Genomic DNA, 18,482 nt, shown 5'->3' on the forward strand with positions numbered 1-18,482 from the left:
TGCATTGTGAGATTTAAAAGCTAAGTTTACAGGAAGAAAAAAACTGGATATGTTGATATGAGATGACTAAGTCACCTTCAGATTGTCATCTGAAATAACACTTATAAAGGTTCTTAACATCCCAGATGAAATTTACATCTTCAGAGAACATGAAAAAACATATAAATGGGATTTCCATTCCTTTTGAAGAATTTTCTGATAAAGCACAAAACCAAAAATTTTTTTTAAAAGCTTAATCCACCTTTACTACGAGTTGCTTCAGACTTGCACTATGTGCAGACGCAAACTTGACTTACTTGTCTGTTTGCTCACTTGGGAAATAGAATTAAAAACCAAGTTTATATAAAATTACTTGATATCTTGAATATTTTTTTAAAAATTAATATTATTAAAAAGGAGGAAATTTTAGATAATTAATAAATAAATATATTATTACTGTAAAAGAAATAAAAACTACATATAAAACGGTGTTTTCTTTCATTTATTACATATTTCTTTATATCCAACTAAAGCTTTATTTATATACAGGGTGTCCCAAAAGTCACTGCATATTTTGGTGAAATAGTTTGATTTTCAAATAAATTTTATGACAACAATGTATATTTATTCTATTTTTTACATAAAACAAGTATCTGTAATATGTTAGGAATGCTCTTATAATTTTCATTAATTTTTTAATGTTTTCTTTTTTAGACCCATAATTCATGATGAATGTTCAAGAGTGAATTTTTGTTATTATCTTGCATCAAATGAAAGAATTTGAAATTAGACAAAGCTTTTCAAGGTGATTTCATAGACCTAATCCTACAGACAATGCAATTAGAGCGCTGGTGGATAAGTTTAAAAGAACTGGGTTTGTACATGACAAGAAGAGAAGTGGATGCCCAAGGACAGAATGTGAAAGCATTGAACCAGTTCGAGAAATGATCAAAGAGCACCCAACATTATCAGTTGGGGAGGGTTCTCAAAGACTAAACATATTCCAGAATTCAGTTTAGAGAATTCTGTGTTCAACATTGATAGTTGCATGTCCTGCATGAAGAAGATTATTCACTTCAAGCAGCAATGTATGCAGAAATTGTCAATTAAATTCAAAATAATAACCTAATGGACAACATCTTGTTCAGTGATGAGGGAACTTTTCACACTTGTGGTAAAATCAAATGACATAATTGTTGTATCTATACCTGAGAAAAACAACAAGGTCACAGAATGGCGAAGAGACTCTCCTTCAGTAGTAAATGTGTAGCTTGGGATGATAAAATCAAAAATGTGTGGACCTTTATTTTTTGCAGAAGTAACAATCACAGGAACTGCGCATTGATATGATTCAGCAGTTTCTTGAACCCCCATCTTCCTGATGATGATGTTCCTGAAATTATAGTGTGTTTCAGCAACATGAAACACCATGTCTTCACACTGAAGCTGTCTAGGAATATTTCAACAGGTGCTTTCCAAATTAGTGGATCAGGTGTGGGGGACTTAGACCTTGGACAGCATGTTCTCTGCATTTAACTCAGATTTTTTTTTTTGCTGGGTTTCATAAAAATCAAAGGTTTATCATAGGAAGATTCAAGATTTACCTGATCTTGAATTACTGGATTACAAGAAGATACTTATTATTTGATGTGAAGCTGGGAAGGTTATTAATAATGGCACCAATGTGGTGCTTCAGGAGGATTTATTACTTATGTTATTACTTAAGCTTATTATTATTAGTACGGGCAACTCCAAGGAGTGCTTAGACTCATTGAGGGAGGCCCTAACATCATGTCAAGAACAACTATTCAACATTCACACAGTATCTATCATACTTCGCCTTGAACTCATTTACAGTCATGGCACCCACAACAGACAGTGGCAGCTTATTCCACTCATTCACCACTCTCCAAGTAAAACACCTAGCTCTAACACCCTTGCAAACCACACTCTTGCCCAGCTTTCATGGATGGCTCCTAGTCCTCCCACCACCAGTCCTATTCACAAAAATATCTTCTGAATTAATCTTATAGAAACCCTTATGTAATTTGAATGTCTCAATCATATCACCTCTTTTCTGCCTATCAACCAATTTCTGCAACCCACAAATCTTCAACCTGTTCTCATAAGGTTCATTCCATAGACCTGCCATCATCTTGGTCAATCATCTCTGGATCCTCTCCACTTCCTCCCCATCAAGAAGAAACCCTGGCACCCAAATTTGGGCGCAGTAGTCTAGATGGGGTCTTATCAAGGATCGATACAGAGGGACAATAACCTGTTTGTCTCTGCTCGTCAAAATATTTTTCAGCAACCACATGATTTGATGAGCTGATTTAGCCACTTTTGCAATGTGACCCTAAACTTCAACTCCCTATCCACCAACACTGCCAAATCCCTGGCCTCGTCAATCTCCTGGAGTAGAGTACAGTTCCACCAATGTGGTATACTGCTGCTAATCTTTTCACCCCAAAATGCATAACCTTACATTCTGCCACATTAAATTGACATCCATTCTCCTTAGCCCAACCCTCCAAACTATCCAAATCATCCTGTGCATTCACAATTGCTCTATCCAACTTTGCATCATCAGCAAACAAATGAATTGTTCCACTCAGATGCTTTCCTATATTATTAATGAACAAATTAAACAGTTGTGGTCCAAGAATAGAACCCTGTGGCACACCACTAGTCACAGGCCGTCTTTTGAACTCAACAACTCCTGAATAAACCATTCTCTAATATCTCTCCTTCAACCACCCTCCTATCCATCTCACCAACCCTATATCTATCCCCATCTGCTCCAGTTTACTGATTAGGGTTCGATGTGGTATCCTATCAAAAGCCTTAGCAAGGTCCAGTATGATCACTATAAACCCATTACCCTTATCCAGTTCAGCCATCACTGTGTTATAAAACGTGAGCAAGTTTCTGAGGCATGATCTACCCTTCACAAAACCATGCTGTCCCCTATACAGTATCCCAATTTCATCTATCCAATCCTGTATTTTTCTCTTGACTATTTTCTCCAAGACCTTGCCAACGATCCATTCCTGTATTTTTCTCTTGACTATTTTCTCCAAGACCTTGCCAATGATCCATTCCTGTATTTTTCTCTTGACTATTTTCTCCAAGACCTTGCCAACGATTCCTGATTGGTCGGTAATTTAAAACAGCAGTCTTGGAACCTCCTTTATGCAGTGGAACTATTTTTTCCTCTTTCCACTCCCTTGGGACTAACCCAGACCCAGGACTCAAATTAAACAAAATGATCAATGGCACTGCAATTCTTTAGCCACTTGACGTACGACGCAAACTGATATACCATCCAATCCCACAGATATATTGACATTGAGGTTTTGCAACAGACAATTAACCTGCACTTCATTCACCACCATTCCCGTATAAGCTGTTGGTTCCTTCATTCCTGCAATGTCACCACCTGGATGATATACTCTTGCAAAATGCTCGCTCAATAATTCCACTATATCAATTGATTCGGTTACCTCCCTACCATCGGCATTCTTTAAAATCATTCTGCCATATACATTTTTTCTTTTACTTACAACATATCGAAAAAACTGTTTGGGATTCTCTTTAGCCTGCATGGCTAATGTTCTTTCATAATCTGTTTTTGCTTTTCTTACCACAGTCATTACCCTTCTGGCCTGCGCTTTATACCGTTCATCTACCTGCTGGTCACCTTTCTCCTTAAATTCCCTCCATAGTTGTTTCTTTTTTTGCGGCTCAAGCTCAATGCTGTTATTCATCAATTTAACCCCTACTTGATTTACTATTTGGACTTTAGGTAGTCAGTCAGCCAATTCCTCCTGCAAACACTTCCTAACCGCCTCCCATGCACTATTAACATCTAGCCCTTCAAGTTTTACATGCAATGGCACTGAACCAATCAAACTCCTAAGCTTGTCATATTTACCAGCCAGATAATTCCACATGTACCCCGTCTTAATTGTAAATTCTACACCTTTAGCCACCACCTCCCGAGTCAAGATCCTATGATCACTCTCACCAATTGGTGGCAACATGGCCATATTCGTTACAGCCAATTTCTCAGATGCAATTACTAGGTCAAGTACTCTCTGACCCCTAGTATTTTCCATTACATGCTGTCGCAGATAGTTATCCCTTAATAATCACATAAAATCCAATTCCTCCCTCCCATGTGTCCTATCCTCCTTCCAATCAATGTTACCATAGTTGAAATCACCCATAATAATTACCCTCCTTCCACTCATTTCTTCTATTTGCTTATGCATACTCTCTCCACCATCTATTCCATCACCTGGTCTATAGCAGCACCCAACTATATATTTTGTTCTGCTAGTTTTCAATCTCACACCAAATAGCCACAAATGTGCTCTTTTCTCTATCCTGCAGTTCCACTTCTATTCTCCTTGGTTGTAATTCATCAGCTATCATCAATAACACCCCCCCCCCCATTTTATTCTCCCTGTCACTCCTGAACATACCATACCCTTCGCATTCAATCCCACTAGCTATATGATCTTCTGTCAGCCATGTTTTACTAATGCCAATAACCTGTGGCCTGGAAGTGCCAATCAAGGCCAAAAATGCTTCCTTCTTGTTCCTAATACTTCTGGCATTAGTATACATGAATTGCAGAAGCCCATTTGTCCCATCCCTATTTTGATGCCTTATACTAACTATCCCATCCTGATTCGTAGTCTTTCATACTCGCTTAGGCATATTACACACATTCATACACTCAACTGTCTCCCTAAAGTCTGCATATCTACTCCCCCCTCCTTAATAACTCTTAGTTTCTCTGATTCTGCACATCCACTTCCACTACATTCGACAACTCTTTTTCAAGTCTCCATACACCAAATCCATTCAAATGTAAACCATCCATCTTATATAAATCCTTTCACCAATCGAACTCACTCCACACATCCACAAATTCCACACCACTCATCAAACATAATTCACGCATAAAGTCTTTTGCAATTATGGCCCTCCTTCTATATTCTTCACTGTCATACCGTGGCAACATACTCGCCATCCTAACTCTCTCACTCTTCTCTTTTGCTACCTCAAGCAATTCCTTCACATCCTCACTCATAGCCATTTTGTCTCCTTTCAAATCATTTGTACCTGCTATCACTATCAATTCTTTCACCTGCTGCTTTTGCATTCTAATTGACTCGCTTACATCCTTAACGTTCGCACTAGGTTGGTATGATTTTGTTAAACTCTCAACTAACACACCTTTTATCAAGGAATCTCCATACAACACTCGCTTTTTCATTTTGTTTACACTCACTATCATACTCTTATTTTTTCTATCATACTTTTGCCGTTTATCGGTCGCTATGCTCGGTAAACATTTTTGCCAACGTTCTAGCTGCCGATTTGCCCCGTGTATCCCGCGTAACTGAGCAATCTCACTCATTGCATCAGTCTCATACTGTTTATTCTCTGATAATCCATTCATTCGTTCTGTATGTTTACCTTCATTCTCACTTTCAATGCCACTCTCACAGCTGTTAGATCTTGAATGATGGTTCTATCAAGAATAGAAATGCACCATTCAAGATTTAACAAGAACAACAATATCAAGCAAAAGCACACTTGTACTCTTGGCAAAACAGACATAATATGTGAAAATGCAGATGTTAAGTTTGCTTAAGAAGGGAATTAAAATATAAAGGAAGAAATTGAATCATAAATTAAAATGAAATCGAAGAAGGAAATAAGTATTAGATTGTACTATGTTTAAAGTATTGTCTAAAATAGATGGAAATCTTAAACTTTCAAAAACATCAATATTAAACTATGCTATGTATAAAATCGCGTATTGTCGTGTGAACGAAAGCCCAAAGGTTGCAGTTTGACCACCAAAGATGATGTAACGAACGATGAGTAGGCATTTGTGGAAGGCGCTCGAAATTCAAGTTCCCCAAAGAGAGTGATCCTCGTTCAGCGAGGAGGTGACATCGTCGGTGACAGCAAATAGGAAAGCGTTGTAGACAAGCTTGGAGTATGGAAGAGGGTGCTATAGAAGAGTTTAAAAATGAACTCACATAGCTTGAGACTCTCTCTTTTGTCTCCTTTTACATTTCTGGTTTTGGTTCCTGTGGTGTTCCCCAGTTGCGTGTGCCCTCCATGTGGGTTTCTGGCTCGTAGTTCCGAAGCGGGTCAGCATAGCTGATATCCGATAACGGCAACGTGTTTCCAGTTGCTGAGTGGCACGAATCAAAGAAGTTTAGCATAAGATGACGGCAGTGTTTTGAGTTTTGGCCATCGGTCTGGTTTTAACCGATGAGAAAGCAACAAAGGATTCTCTTTGAAGATAAATTGTGTTAAAAGCAGCGATGCAAAAAGTTCGTAAGCCCAGAAGAAACAAGTGGTTAATTCAGGATGAGCATGCAACTCCACGTGGAGGCAGATCACCATACAGAGGGACAATCCATAACAAAGAACAGACGGAAGGATCGAGAAATTGTCTGATAAGGTGGTAACGTAGAAATCTTCATTTTATGTATTATCTATTAGTGACGAATGTGTAAAATGGACAGAGATTAGAAAAGAAGATAGTGAGATTTTAGAGACAGTTTCCTGTGGTGTGTTGATTGAATTGGACTGGTAGTCTATTTTCATAAATTGTCTAAGCCCAAGTTAATGTGTACGGGCCGTTAGTAGCAGTAATAATCTAGTTTGATATCGAGAGCCGTGTTTGTGATTTAGATGAATCATGAGTGTGTATAAATAACTTGCCTGTTTGATTACCATTGCCTTGCTTTTCTTGTAATTTAGTATTGATCTTGATTAGCTCTGAATATATGTGTTGTTCAAATTGTCAAGTTCTTAGATAATTAATAAACATGCTTTCCCATGTATACCTAAGTTTGTCTGAGTAAGAGATTGAATTTTACCACTCACAAAAATATTGAACTTATGCTTAGAGAGGAAAGGGGAAATTTAAGATTGTCAAGGCCATGAGTGTATACTGAGAACTCTGAAATTTACTTACCTACTTAAACTAGATAAAGTATTACTTGATTTCTGGGAAGGTTTCTCTGGATAAGAATTTCTATCTCAGAGCTCTGACTGGCACAGCATAAACAAATAAATTTTGTCAAGCTCAAAATGGGAAAAGGCCCCAGAAGATCAGTTTAGAAGTTATATCTCAGTAGGCACAAAGGAGAATAATAGAGATGAATTATAGGCATAACGGACAATATAACACAGCTATCTGGTACTCGCAAATGTCACTATTTTCTAGATTCTCACTTTCAACGATATCACTCTCATGACCTGAAACACTCTTTAAATTCTCACATTTTTTATACTTTCTGCACACATTCACTCCAATATCATTCTTTAACCAGACTCCACCCACTCTCCTCAATGCTACATTTCGCAAACAGTACACTGAATCAAATCCTTTTAATTAAACTTTTTAGGCAAAGATGGCGACCTGGACGCCATCTTTGTTGTATTCCTCTTTATGGGGGCCATGTGCACGATAATCGTATCTATCAATTTACTATTTAAAATACTCGGAAAACACCCAAAAATCATCCAGACACGCTAAAATACAAAAAGTAAGCACTATGCAAATTCACCAATTATTCTCAAAATGACACTTATCTGTTCAGGAGCTCTCCACAAACACTATACACCATGTAGCCCTCTAGTGGCTATATCATGGCCTCATAAGACATAAGACACCTTTGTAATGAGAACCATTTGGTAGTAGTGTAATTGGTATGCTTACAAAGGAAGACAGTTGTTTCTTTTTTTTTCTATAGTGGAAGGTATTTTAAAATGTTTGCCGTTTAAATGTGCCAAAAATGTACCTAATGTGTCTAGGCAATGAGATCAAATAGTAAACAGATTATCTACACAGTGTAGCCAGACTGTTGGTTTGAAGACAGCATTGAGTGCCTGCTTTTTCTGACATTCCATATAGAACTGGCTGGGAGGGATGGGGAGGGGGTGCAATGCAGTTCCACCAAACTATTTGCACTTTTCTTTCCATGAAAAATAACCTGAGTATAAGATGAGTATTCCATGTTTAGCAATCATAGAAAAACTATGATGGGAAAAATGCTGGATGGGAATCCCATCTTGACAGAAAAGTGCACAAATGGGAATTACATGTCACGATGCATAAGCTTTAAAAAAAAAAAAAAAAAAAAAAGCAGTATCCTAACAAAAATGATAGCTTTATTAGATCTTAACATTCATGAAACAAAACCATTCAATCATGAAAGTGTGGCCTAATTAGATTTGGTAAACCTATCTGATATCATGCTGAAGGTTTAATGGAATAATACCTTCAGATTCAAATTTTGAAAAATGAGCCATAGACACTTCCTCTTTCAAACCTTCTATCTGGCTAAAATATGTAGATGTTGACCCAGACACATTAGACTCCTTCCTCAGTCACCTCAATAGCCTACAGCCAAGAATCCAGTTTACGATGGAAAAGGAAAATAACAATTTACCCTTCCTAGATACTTAGTAATATGCCTTCGTAATGGTAGCCTTTCCTTCTCTGTATATAGAAAACCTACTCACACAGGCAGATACATTCACAAACTCTCCCATCACCACCCAAAGAAATATACCCCCTCTCAACAATATGGCATTATTAAAACTCTAACCAATAGAGCCCACAAGCTTTGTTTCAGTGGAACTGTGCTTTCAATTGAACTCAACCACACACACAACACCTTCCTTTCCAATGGCTACAGCGATTACAGAATTAAAAAACTAATCAGTTCCTCCCCCATTTCCCTGGCCATCTCTTCAGAAGAACTTCAGAAATGCCATCACGATACCCTACATCTGTGGCATATCAGAAAAAAATAGCCATGTCTTTAAAAAAGTACAACCTCAACACAGCATTTAAGCTCCACCATAAACTTACTACCCTTATCTGTTCCACCAAAGATCAGCTCTCTCAGTGCCTGGAGTATATAGAGTACCCTGTTTCTGCAAGCTGGAACAGGAACAGGGTACTCTGTTCCTGCAAGCTGGCTTACTTCGGACAGACAGGCAGATCAGCTACCACCCAGTTAGAACACAAATCATACATCAGCAATCACGATTATGGTCAATCTAGCCTTGAAGACCATGTTTTAGATACAACCCACAGAATCTCCTGGAGAAAAACCACCATGCTCCACCACAATAAATTCAAAAAAAGAAAGACTGTTTCTAGAATCTGCGATGGCACTCAAAAATCAACCGAATTTGAATAAATATAGTTGCATAAAAATTTCCCAAAATTTGGGAAACATTTATTATCAGATAAACACGCTTCTAGGGGTAACCCCTAGAGGGCATGTCCCCTGGGTGGCGAATAGGGGGAGCCCACCATGTATGTGTATGTGTACGTATATACATACACATATATACACACATGTGTTTGTAAATGTGTGTTTGTATATGTATATATGGTGGGGTGGTCCGAATATATGGACCCCTAGCTGGATTTATCCTCTTCTTCTTCTACTTTGAGGAAGATTCATTCACTTTAATCTTTCCTATAAGGCCTATTCAGCCAACACTTCTTATTATATGAAAAGTTGGCTGAATAGGCCTTATGCTATTAGAGTACTCAAGGGCCATGGGGTCTTTCTATTTCTGGCCTTACAACTATGTCCCCTCTATAAACCTTTACTACAATTCTACTCTATTCTCCTATAATCTACTCTTACCCCTTCAATATACCCTATTCCTCCTATGGATTTAAATTTGGAAGAAGGCTAGTTCAGAAGCCTTAAGGTAGCAGCTTAAACTGAACTATTCCATCGTCAGACTAATCACCTGACATGGAGAACATAATTCTACTTTTAAGCTGACAGAAAAAGGTAATCAGAATGAATCTATGGAAAACGACAATGGAATGGAAAAGGTAAAACGAAAATGGAAACAATAAAATATAATACATATAGCAAACTGGAATGTAAGAGAAATAGCATATAAAGAAATAGAATTAGACCAAATATTAAATGAAAGAAATTTTAAAATAGCAGTAATCGCTGAAACAAAAAAGAAATTAAAAGGAACCATGAGAACCAAAAATTTTAATGTGATATACAGTGGAGTTGACAGAGACCAAAGAGCACAAGCAGGAGTCATGATTTGGATTCATAACTTCCTTTCAAAACAGTTAAAACATTATAAATTATGGAATGAAAGAATAATAGAAGCTAGAATAAAAATACATAGAGTTTATTTAACAATAATTGGTTTATATGCCCCAGAAGAAGGACGAGAACAGGATAATATTGAATTTTATAATCAGTTACAAAATATATATAGCAGAATAAATAAATAAAATAAAGAATCAGAATAAATAAAAATTATTATGTAATTCTAGCAGGAGACTTAAATGCACGAATTGGAAACATAAAAATTAATAATAACATAGGAATATATGGAGAACATACTCTAAACAGGAATGGTAAAAAATTGATTGACTTTTGGTTTATAATAACCTGAAAAAAGGAATTCTTTCTATAAACATAAAGACATTCATAAATATACTTGGGCAGCAAGAGGATTGAAATCAATATTAGATTATTTTATCTTAAATGAAAAGACAAAGTTTTCATTAAATAAGCAGTGACCACTTCCTCGTTAAAATAAAATTAAGATTACCACTTAAATGGCTACAAGTAACAAGAACAGAAAGAAAATTTAAAACATTTGCTTATAAAACTAGACTATTGAATAACACAAATATACCCCAATATCTAGATAAAATAAAACAAAATGAAGAAATAGAATGGCTTAATATAAAAACGACACTAAATGCAGCAGCAGCAAATGAAAGCTCAGGAAAGACCAAAAAATTCAATAAAAGGAAAAAACTGAAGATATGGGATGATACAACCAAAGAAATAATCCAAATGAAAAAAGAAATCTATCATAAAGTTAAGTAAAAGATTAGAAGAAGAAATAGAATATAAAAGAATAAGAGCCATAGCTAAAAGAGAATTCAGAAAAAGACAGAGAATTATGGAAGAAATTCGTTTCTAATTTACAACATGATTTATATAAAATAAGACCCAATGAATATAAGATTTTGAAACGCCTAAATGCAAATACTAAAGAAAACATAAAATTAAACACCGAATTGAAATTAGAAGAATATTTACATTTCTACACAGAATTGTGGACAGATAAATATTTTAAAAAAGGTAACTGGCAAACACTTAATGAAAATTAAAAAACTAAAGAAGAATTAGAAATCAGCCTGAAAGAAACAAGAAACGGAAAATCACCTGGAGAAGATAAGCTAGGTTCCGAACTGTATAAATATGCAGGAAAAGACTCCTATTATTTTTAAATAAAATTTATATAACTGGTAACCCTCCAATAGAATGGAAAAAAACAATTGTGATTCCTATCTGTATAAAAAGTAATAGAGATGACCCTAAAAACTACAGAGGTATAAACATACTAAATTCCTGTTACAAAATATATAGCAGAATTTTAAATAGCAAACTAATGAAATATTCCGAAAACTTTATTTTAGAAGTACAGAATGGGTTTAGAAAAGGATGATATGCATAGACTTTGCCTACAATTAATAATAGAGAAACGAAGAGAATACAATTTAGAAACACATACTGCATTTATTTACTTTGAAAAAGCATTTGACAAAGTTAAAAGAAGCATTTTATTTAACATATTAAATGAAAGACAAATACCAAATAATATCCTAAAAGCTATCATAAGCATATATGAAAATAATCAAATACAAATAAGATTAAATCATGAGCTATCATATACGAGGGAGATAAACCAAGGGGTCCGACAGGGATGTCCCCTCTCAGCAACTCTTTTTAATATTTACCTCAATGAAATAAAATAAAATGGAATAAAAATTTCCATCAAGGTATTAAACTTTCTTCTACTGTGAACACTCTTTTTGTCGACGACCAAATAATAATTACAAATTCTGAAGATAATTTACAGAAAGCTATTTTAGATCTAAATGAGATAGCCAAAGATTATGGTATGATAATATCAACAGAAAAATCAAAAACTATGGCCTTTAAGGATACGATCCAGCAAGAACTAAGATAGTAATAGATAATAAGAACTTAGAACAGGTGAATTCATTCAACTACCTAGGATGTATGATCACATATGAAAATGAAAAAGATATAAAAGGAAAAATTGCAAAATATTTAAAAATAAATGGGTGTAATTAACTCTATATTTAAACCAAACCTAGTTCAAAAACAAACCAGACTAAAAGTATACAATACATTAGCCCTACCAGTCTTATTGTATGGAAGTGAAATCTGGATAATAAAACAAAAAGACAAACAAAGATTAATAACAGGAGAAATGAAGTTTATGAGAAAAATTGCAAAAGTATACTCTATTTGATCACAAAAGAAATGAAGAAATTATGAAAGAATTAAACCAGGAACCAGTAATAGAAAAAATTAAAAAATATAAACATAAATGGATGGACATGTTCAAAGAATGAAAATAGAAAATAACCAAAACAAGCCTTTAGGAAAAAAGAAAACCAGGACGTCCTCTTAAACAATTCAACGATGACTTCTAAGCTGGAACAGGCTACACTAGGCCTAAATCCTTGATACGCATGATGATGATTTATTATCAGAGATCCCACAATGCATCCTAGGCCACCTACAAACGCCCATACAGTCTGCACCCACCTAAAAAGGACTTTAGAGTCACCTACGTGTCGTATTTAGTATTGTATTTGATTGTGTTGTTACAAAAGTTATTTGTATTCCCTGAAGATATCTCAGTGACTGAGATGAAACATAATCTATTGACTTGGATCAGGGGATGGTTGACAGACTGATATCAAAAAGTGGTATACAGTGGGTGTGAATCTGCCAGATTTAAGGTAACCACTGGTGTACCTCAGGGTTCAGTCCTTGGGCCATTATTGTTCAATCTATACATTAATGACATCCAGCAGGGTCTATCATCAGATTTGCAATTGTTTGCTGATGATGCGAAGATAGGCAGGGCAATCAGGGATGCTACTGATATTCAGCAATTACAAAATGATTTGAATAGACTGGAAATCTGGGTAAACGAAAATGGCTGTCAGTTTAATGTTAGTAAGTGTAAAGTTATGCACGCTGGCATGATTAGAGTTCCAGCAGCATATTATATTAGCGGGGTTATGCTACAAGAAACTGAAGGGGCAAGGGATCTTGGTGTATTGGTGGATAAGAATTTAAAGGTCAAAGGTCACATAGCAAAAGTTGCAAATACAACTGAGAGGATAATTGGTATGTTGAAGCGAACCTTGACATGTAAGAATAAGGTAGTAATTTTGCCTCTTTATAATGCTTCGATAAGACCACTCTTGGATTAGTGTGCGCAGATTTGGTCCACTCTTGGATTACTGTGTGCAGATTTGGTCTCCCGGGTTCGAAGGGGATAAAGAAACTGTGGAAAGGGTGCAAAGAAGAGTTATAAAGATTATATACGTATTATGGGATTTAGATTATGAAGACAGATTGCAAGTATGTGGATTACAGACTGGTTAACAGGAGAAAGAGGGGTGATAGAAGTCTATAAACTTTTGAATGGGTTATAGCATTTCAACTGATAAACTTTTTTGTTATGTGGAAGGTGGGGAGAGAGCACAGGGGCATCCATGGAAGTTAAATTTATTTGCAGTCAAGAAAGGGGTAAGAGCTAGGTTTTTCTCCCAGAGAGCAGTGAGTGAGTGGAATAATTTGCCCTTACAGGTGGTGAGTACATCTAGTGTGAATGAATTCAAGGTTAGGTATGTTAGCTGGGTTGGGTAATTTACAGCCTCCCTCGATGAGTCCTTGACTCCCTGGAGGTCTCAGATAATAATAATAATATTGGAAGCATTAAAAATCAGCTTTAATCCTTTCCCAGTGCTGGTAATATTCCATTAAACCTCCAACATGATACCCTCATAGCATGTAAGCCTCAACACACGGAATCTATCTGACAGTGTGGCATGTTATATATTAAACTTGCTTGTTTTAATTGAATGAGCTAGGAATGAATGAGACAGTCGAACACATAGTGGGTTGGTTATTGGTTGACAAAATCCCCCACCCAAATAACTATTGCAGATTAGGTAAATCTGACAGAATAATATTTTTTCAAGCCATTTTTGGCTTCTAATAAGAAGGATGGGTGGTTTACACTTTGGTGATGAAAATCATCTAACACCATCTACAAACAACAGTGGGATTCAAATCCACAACCTGAAAACTGGAAATGCTATCCACTCAGCCAACCAGGCTAGTAACATGAAAAGGAGTCAAGTATTACTTAGAAACAAAGTAGTAGAGCTGCTAAGATAGGTTATATGGACATTTTTGCTTAATCTGGGAGATATACAGCTTGTAGATGATGTGAAAGGTTGGAAGATGAATGTGACACAAAGTTGATATACCGTAGTCCCTCGTTATCCGCGGGTCTGCTATCCACGGTTTCAGTTATCCGCAGTCAACCCAAGTCTGAAAATATTAAATGGAAAATTCCAGAAATAAACAATTTATAATTACATTGGCAAAGTGGATATAGATTCAACATTATTTCAAAGCCAAATGTTTGTAGAAACTATGAAAGATTTGTAAGTTGACCTGACAGCTTACGATAGGAAAAAACATAATACAGGCAACCCTCGGTTTACAATGGTTCAATTTACGCTGATTCACAATAACGGCGGATGCCTGAGCATGCTTTCTTACTGTAGTGTGGTCTGACCGAGAAACGACACTAGCAGGCACTCTAGTGTTTGAGTGTTTACCGAGCTACTACAACGTATATGTATCAAACCTAATTTTGCTGTTGAATCTACCTAATTGTTCTACTTAATATTTTTTTTTTTTTTTTTTACATACATATGTATTTAAATTATTATTATTATTCAGGCCTAAATGGAGTCAAAAGACTCATTGTGGGAGGTCCTCCTTAAGAAACACAAAGTCTATCATACCACTCCTTAAACTCATTGACCGTTCTCGCTCTCACCACTCCATCAGGCAATGCATTCCACGGTTCAACCACCCTCCATGCAAAGAAACCACTCCTCACCCTCTTGCTCACAGTTTCCTTTCGTAATTTTCAGGGATGGTCTCCTCTTGTAATCACTCCTTCCCATTGTTCAACCAAGCGAAAGAACTCCCCAGTGTCAACCCTGTAACCACCTCTCAAAGTTTAAAAGTCTCGATCATCTCACCTCTCCTTCTTCTATCCACCAAACTCTGCAGTCCACATTCCCTCAGCTGATCCTCATAACTATGCTTGTACAGTCCTGACACATCTTTGTTATCCGCCTTTGTACCATTTCCACAGTTAATTTATCCCCTTCCAATCCTGGGGACCAAATCTGAGAACAATAGTCTAAGTGTGGTCTGATCAGAGACTTATACAATGGAATGATAACCCTTTTATCTCTGCAGGTCAGTGTCTTTCTCATAATTGCAGCAATCCTCTGTGTTACCTTCACCACCTTTGCAATATGTCCCCTAAATTTCAGGTTTCTATCAATCATCAACCCCAGATCTCTTGTCTCCCCTACTTCCTCCAGTATAACTCCTCCCATAGAGAATGCAGCATCCCATCGATGTTTCCCAAACCTCAAGACTTTACATTTTGCTGCATTAAACTGACACCCATTCATTTGTCTATCTATCTAGCTTATTCAAATCCTCTTGCAGGACTACCACATCTGCACTATTACTAATAATCTTTCCCAGCTTCGCATCATCTGCAAACAACTGAATATCCATTTGCAGTCCACTAGCAATGTCATTGATATAAAGGTTAAACAATATAGGTCCTAGTACTGAGCCCTGTGGGACCCCACTTGTATCCCTCTGCCTCCTTGAAACTGCTCCACCATACACAACTCTCTGATACCTATCAGACAGACAATCCTGAATCCAGTTGACCAATCTGACATCCAGACCCATGTGCTGCAACTTAAATATCAGCTTATCATGTGGCACCCTGTAAAATGCCTTCGCTAAGTCTAAGAAAATTGCAGTATATGCCTTTCCCTCATCTAATGTTCTTGTAACTTTATTATAAAAGGCTAGCATATTGCTAAAACAAGAGCGTCCTTTCACAAATCCATGTTGACTCTCACAGATTACATTACCCTCATCTGCCCAATGCTGTATACGGTCCCTCACTACTTTCTCCAAGATCTTAACAACTACTGATGACACACAGACTGGCCTATAATTAGACACTTCCATATTCCATACTCCAAATTGTGTTCTCTTCTTGACTCATGTTATACAACTTACCATTGCTGCTAACAAATATTCTTTCACAATTTCCCATGCACTAATGATATCCTGGCCTTCCAATTCCTCCCTCAATGAAACTTCCCGAAGTTGACGTCTAATACTATTATAATCACTTGCTTTATAATTCCGCATAAGTTCCCGTCTCTTTGATACTCCTGCATGTCTATTCATTTTCCAAGTCAAAACCATATGGTCACTCTCTCCAACTGGTGGGAGAGATGTCATCTCAGTTATTATCAACTCTTCTGATGCTATAACCAAATCCAAAACTCTTGAACCTCTTGTTCCCTCTGTTACATGTTGCCTAAGACATTTGTCCCTCAAGAATTCTAGAAATTCCATTCCCCTATTGCTATATGCATCTTCTTCTCTCCAATTTATACTACTGAAGTTAAAATCTCCCATAACAATCATTCTTCTTGCACTTGCAAAACTTAACTGTCTAAACATCTCCTGGTCCCCATCCCCTGTGCTCTTGGGTCTGTAGCCTAGTCTGTAGTAAACTGATAAGTTTATGTAATTACATACATGTTTGATAAAAGCAGTACAGAAAAGTTAGCAGAATTTGGTGTTAAGATGGTGCGGAAATCAATCACACTTGAAAAGAAGATGGAGGTGATTTGAAGAATGGAAGATGGGCAGACATGTGCTAATGTCTGCAGAAGTATGAACTTATCTCCATCGACTGTTACTATTATAAAAAATGCAGATAGAATAAAACAGTCTATGCAACAATCTATTGTAGTACTAAATGCAAAACATGTAAGTTATAGCAGGGGTAAACTTCATGAAAAAATGGAAAAATTATTATTATGGGTGGATGACTTGAATCAGAAAAACATTCGTCTGATGCAGGCTGTTATAACTGAGAAAGCAAAAACAATTTTTGAGGATCTTAAAAAGACAGAAGGAGGTAAAGAAACATTTTTAGGAAGCAAAAGGTTGGTTCATGAGATTTAAGCCTCGAAGTAAATGCATAGTCTCCAATTATGCAGTGAGGCAGCAAGTGCAGATGTTGCAGCAGCAGCTGCTTTTCCTAAAGTATTTCCAAACTGTGTAGAACAAGGATAACTTCCTTGTTCAAAGTTATCCAGGAGGATAACTTCGAATCACCTCCATCAAACTTGACATTGGATGTCAAGGTTGATGAGACTGAACTCTACTGGAAAAAATTGCTATCATGCACCTTCATTTCTTGTGAACGTTCCGCTCCAGGTTTTAAAGCTGCAAAAGACAGACACACTTTTGTTGGGTGCAAATGTCTCTGGAACTTTGAAACTTAAACCAATGTTGGTGTATACCATTCACAGACACCACGTGCCTTCAAGGGTCTAAAAACCATGCTGCCAGTCTATTGGAAATGGAACAAGAAAGCTTGGGTTACACAAGACGTTTTTATAGATTGGTACCCAAATTATTTTTGTCCTACCGTGTTCCGCCTCTATAAAGAAAATGATTTGCCAGCCAAGGCATTGCTTCTCTTGGATAATGCCCCTGGACATCCTAAAAACCTTGCTGAAGTAAGAACACCATTGGATGTCAAGGTTGTTTACATGCCCCCCAAACACAACATCGCTTTTACAACCGATGGATCAGGGGATTATATCAATCTTCAAAGCCTATTACCTCCGTATAACATTTATGGAAATGGTAAGAGTCTTGGACACTTCAGGAAAAACTATTAAAGACTATTGTCGGTCATTCGATATTTTGAAGGGCATTAACAACATCAAGGCAGCTTGGAATGATGTGTCAGTAAACTGTTTAAAAGGAGCATGGTGAAAACTTTTTCCAGCATTTATGCACAACTTCGAGGAATTAGAGCAAGAGGAGAATGTTATTGAAGATGTTACCAAGCTTGCGCAAGAGGTGGGATTGGACAATATTACAAATGAAGATGTGAAAGAAGTCTTAGAGAGCCATGATAAACAGCTTTACAATGAAGACTTAAAATAATTAGCCGAACAATTAAGTCAAACATCTAAAGGAGGAGAAAGAAAAACGAAGAGGCTCTAAGAGATATAAAAACGGCCGATTTACAGCATATCCTTGCAAGCATAGAGACATTGACTGATGAACTCGCGAAATGGACCACGATTGGGGACAGAGTGCGAACGTAAAAAGGAGTGTAATCGCATCTATTCGACCTTACGCTGAACTCCTTAAAGAAAGAAAAAGAAAATCTAGGCAGTT

This window comes from Typopeltis vanoorti, chromosome 19 (genome assembly GCF_054136105.1).
Source record: "Typopeltis vanoorti isolate ZY-2024b chromosome 19, IOZ_Tvanoo_1.0, whole genome shotgun sequence".
Lineage (NCBI taxonomy): Eukaryota > Metazoa > Arthropoda > Arachnida > Uropygi > Thelyphonidae > Typopeltis > Typopeltis vanoorti.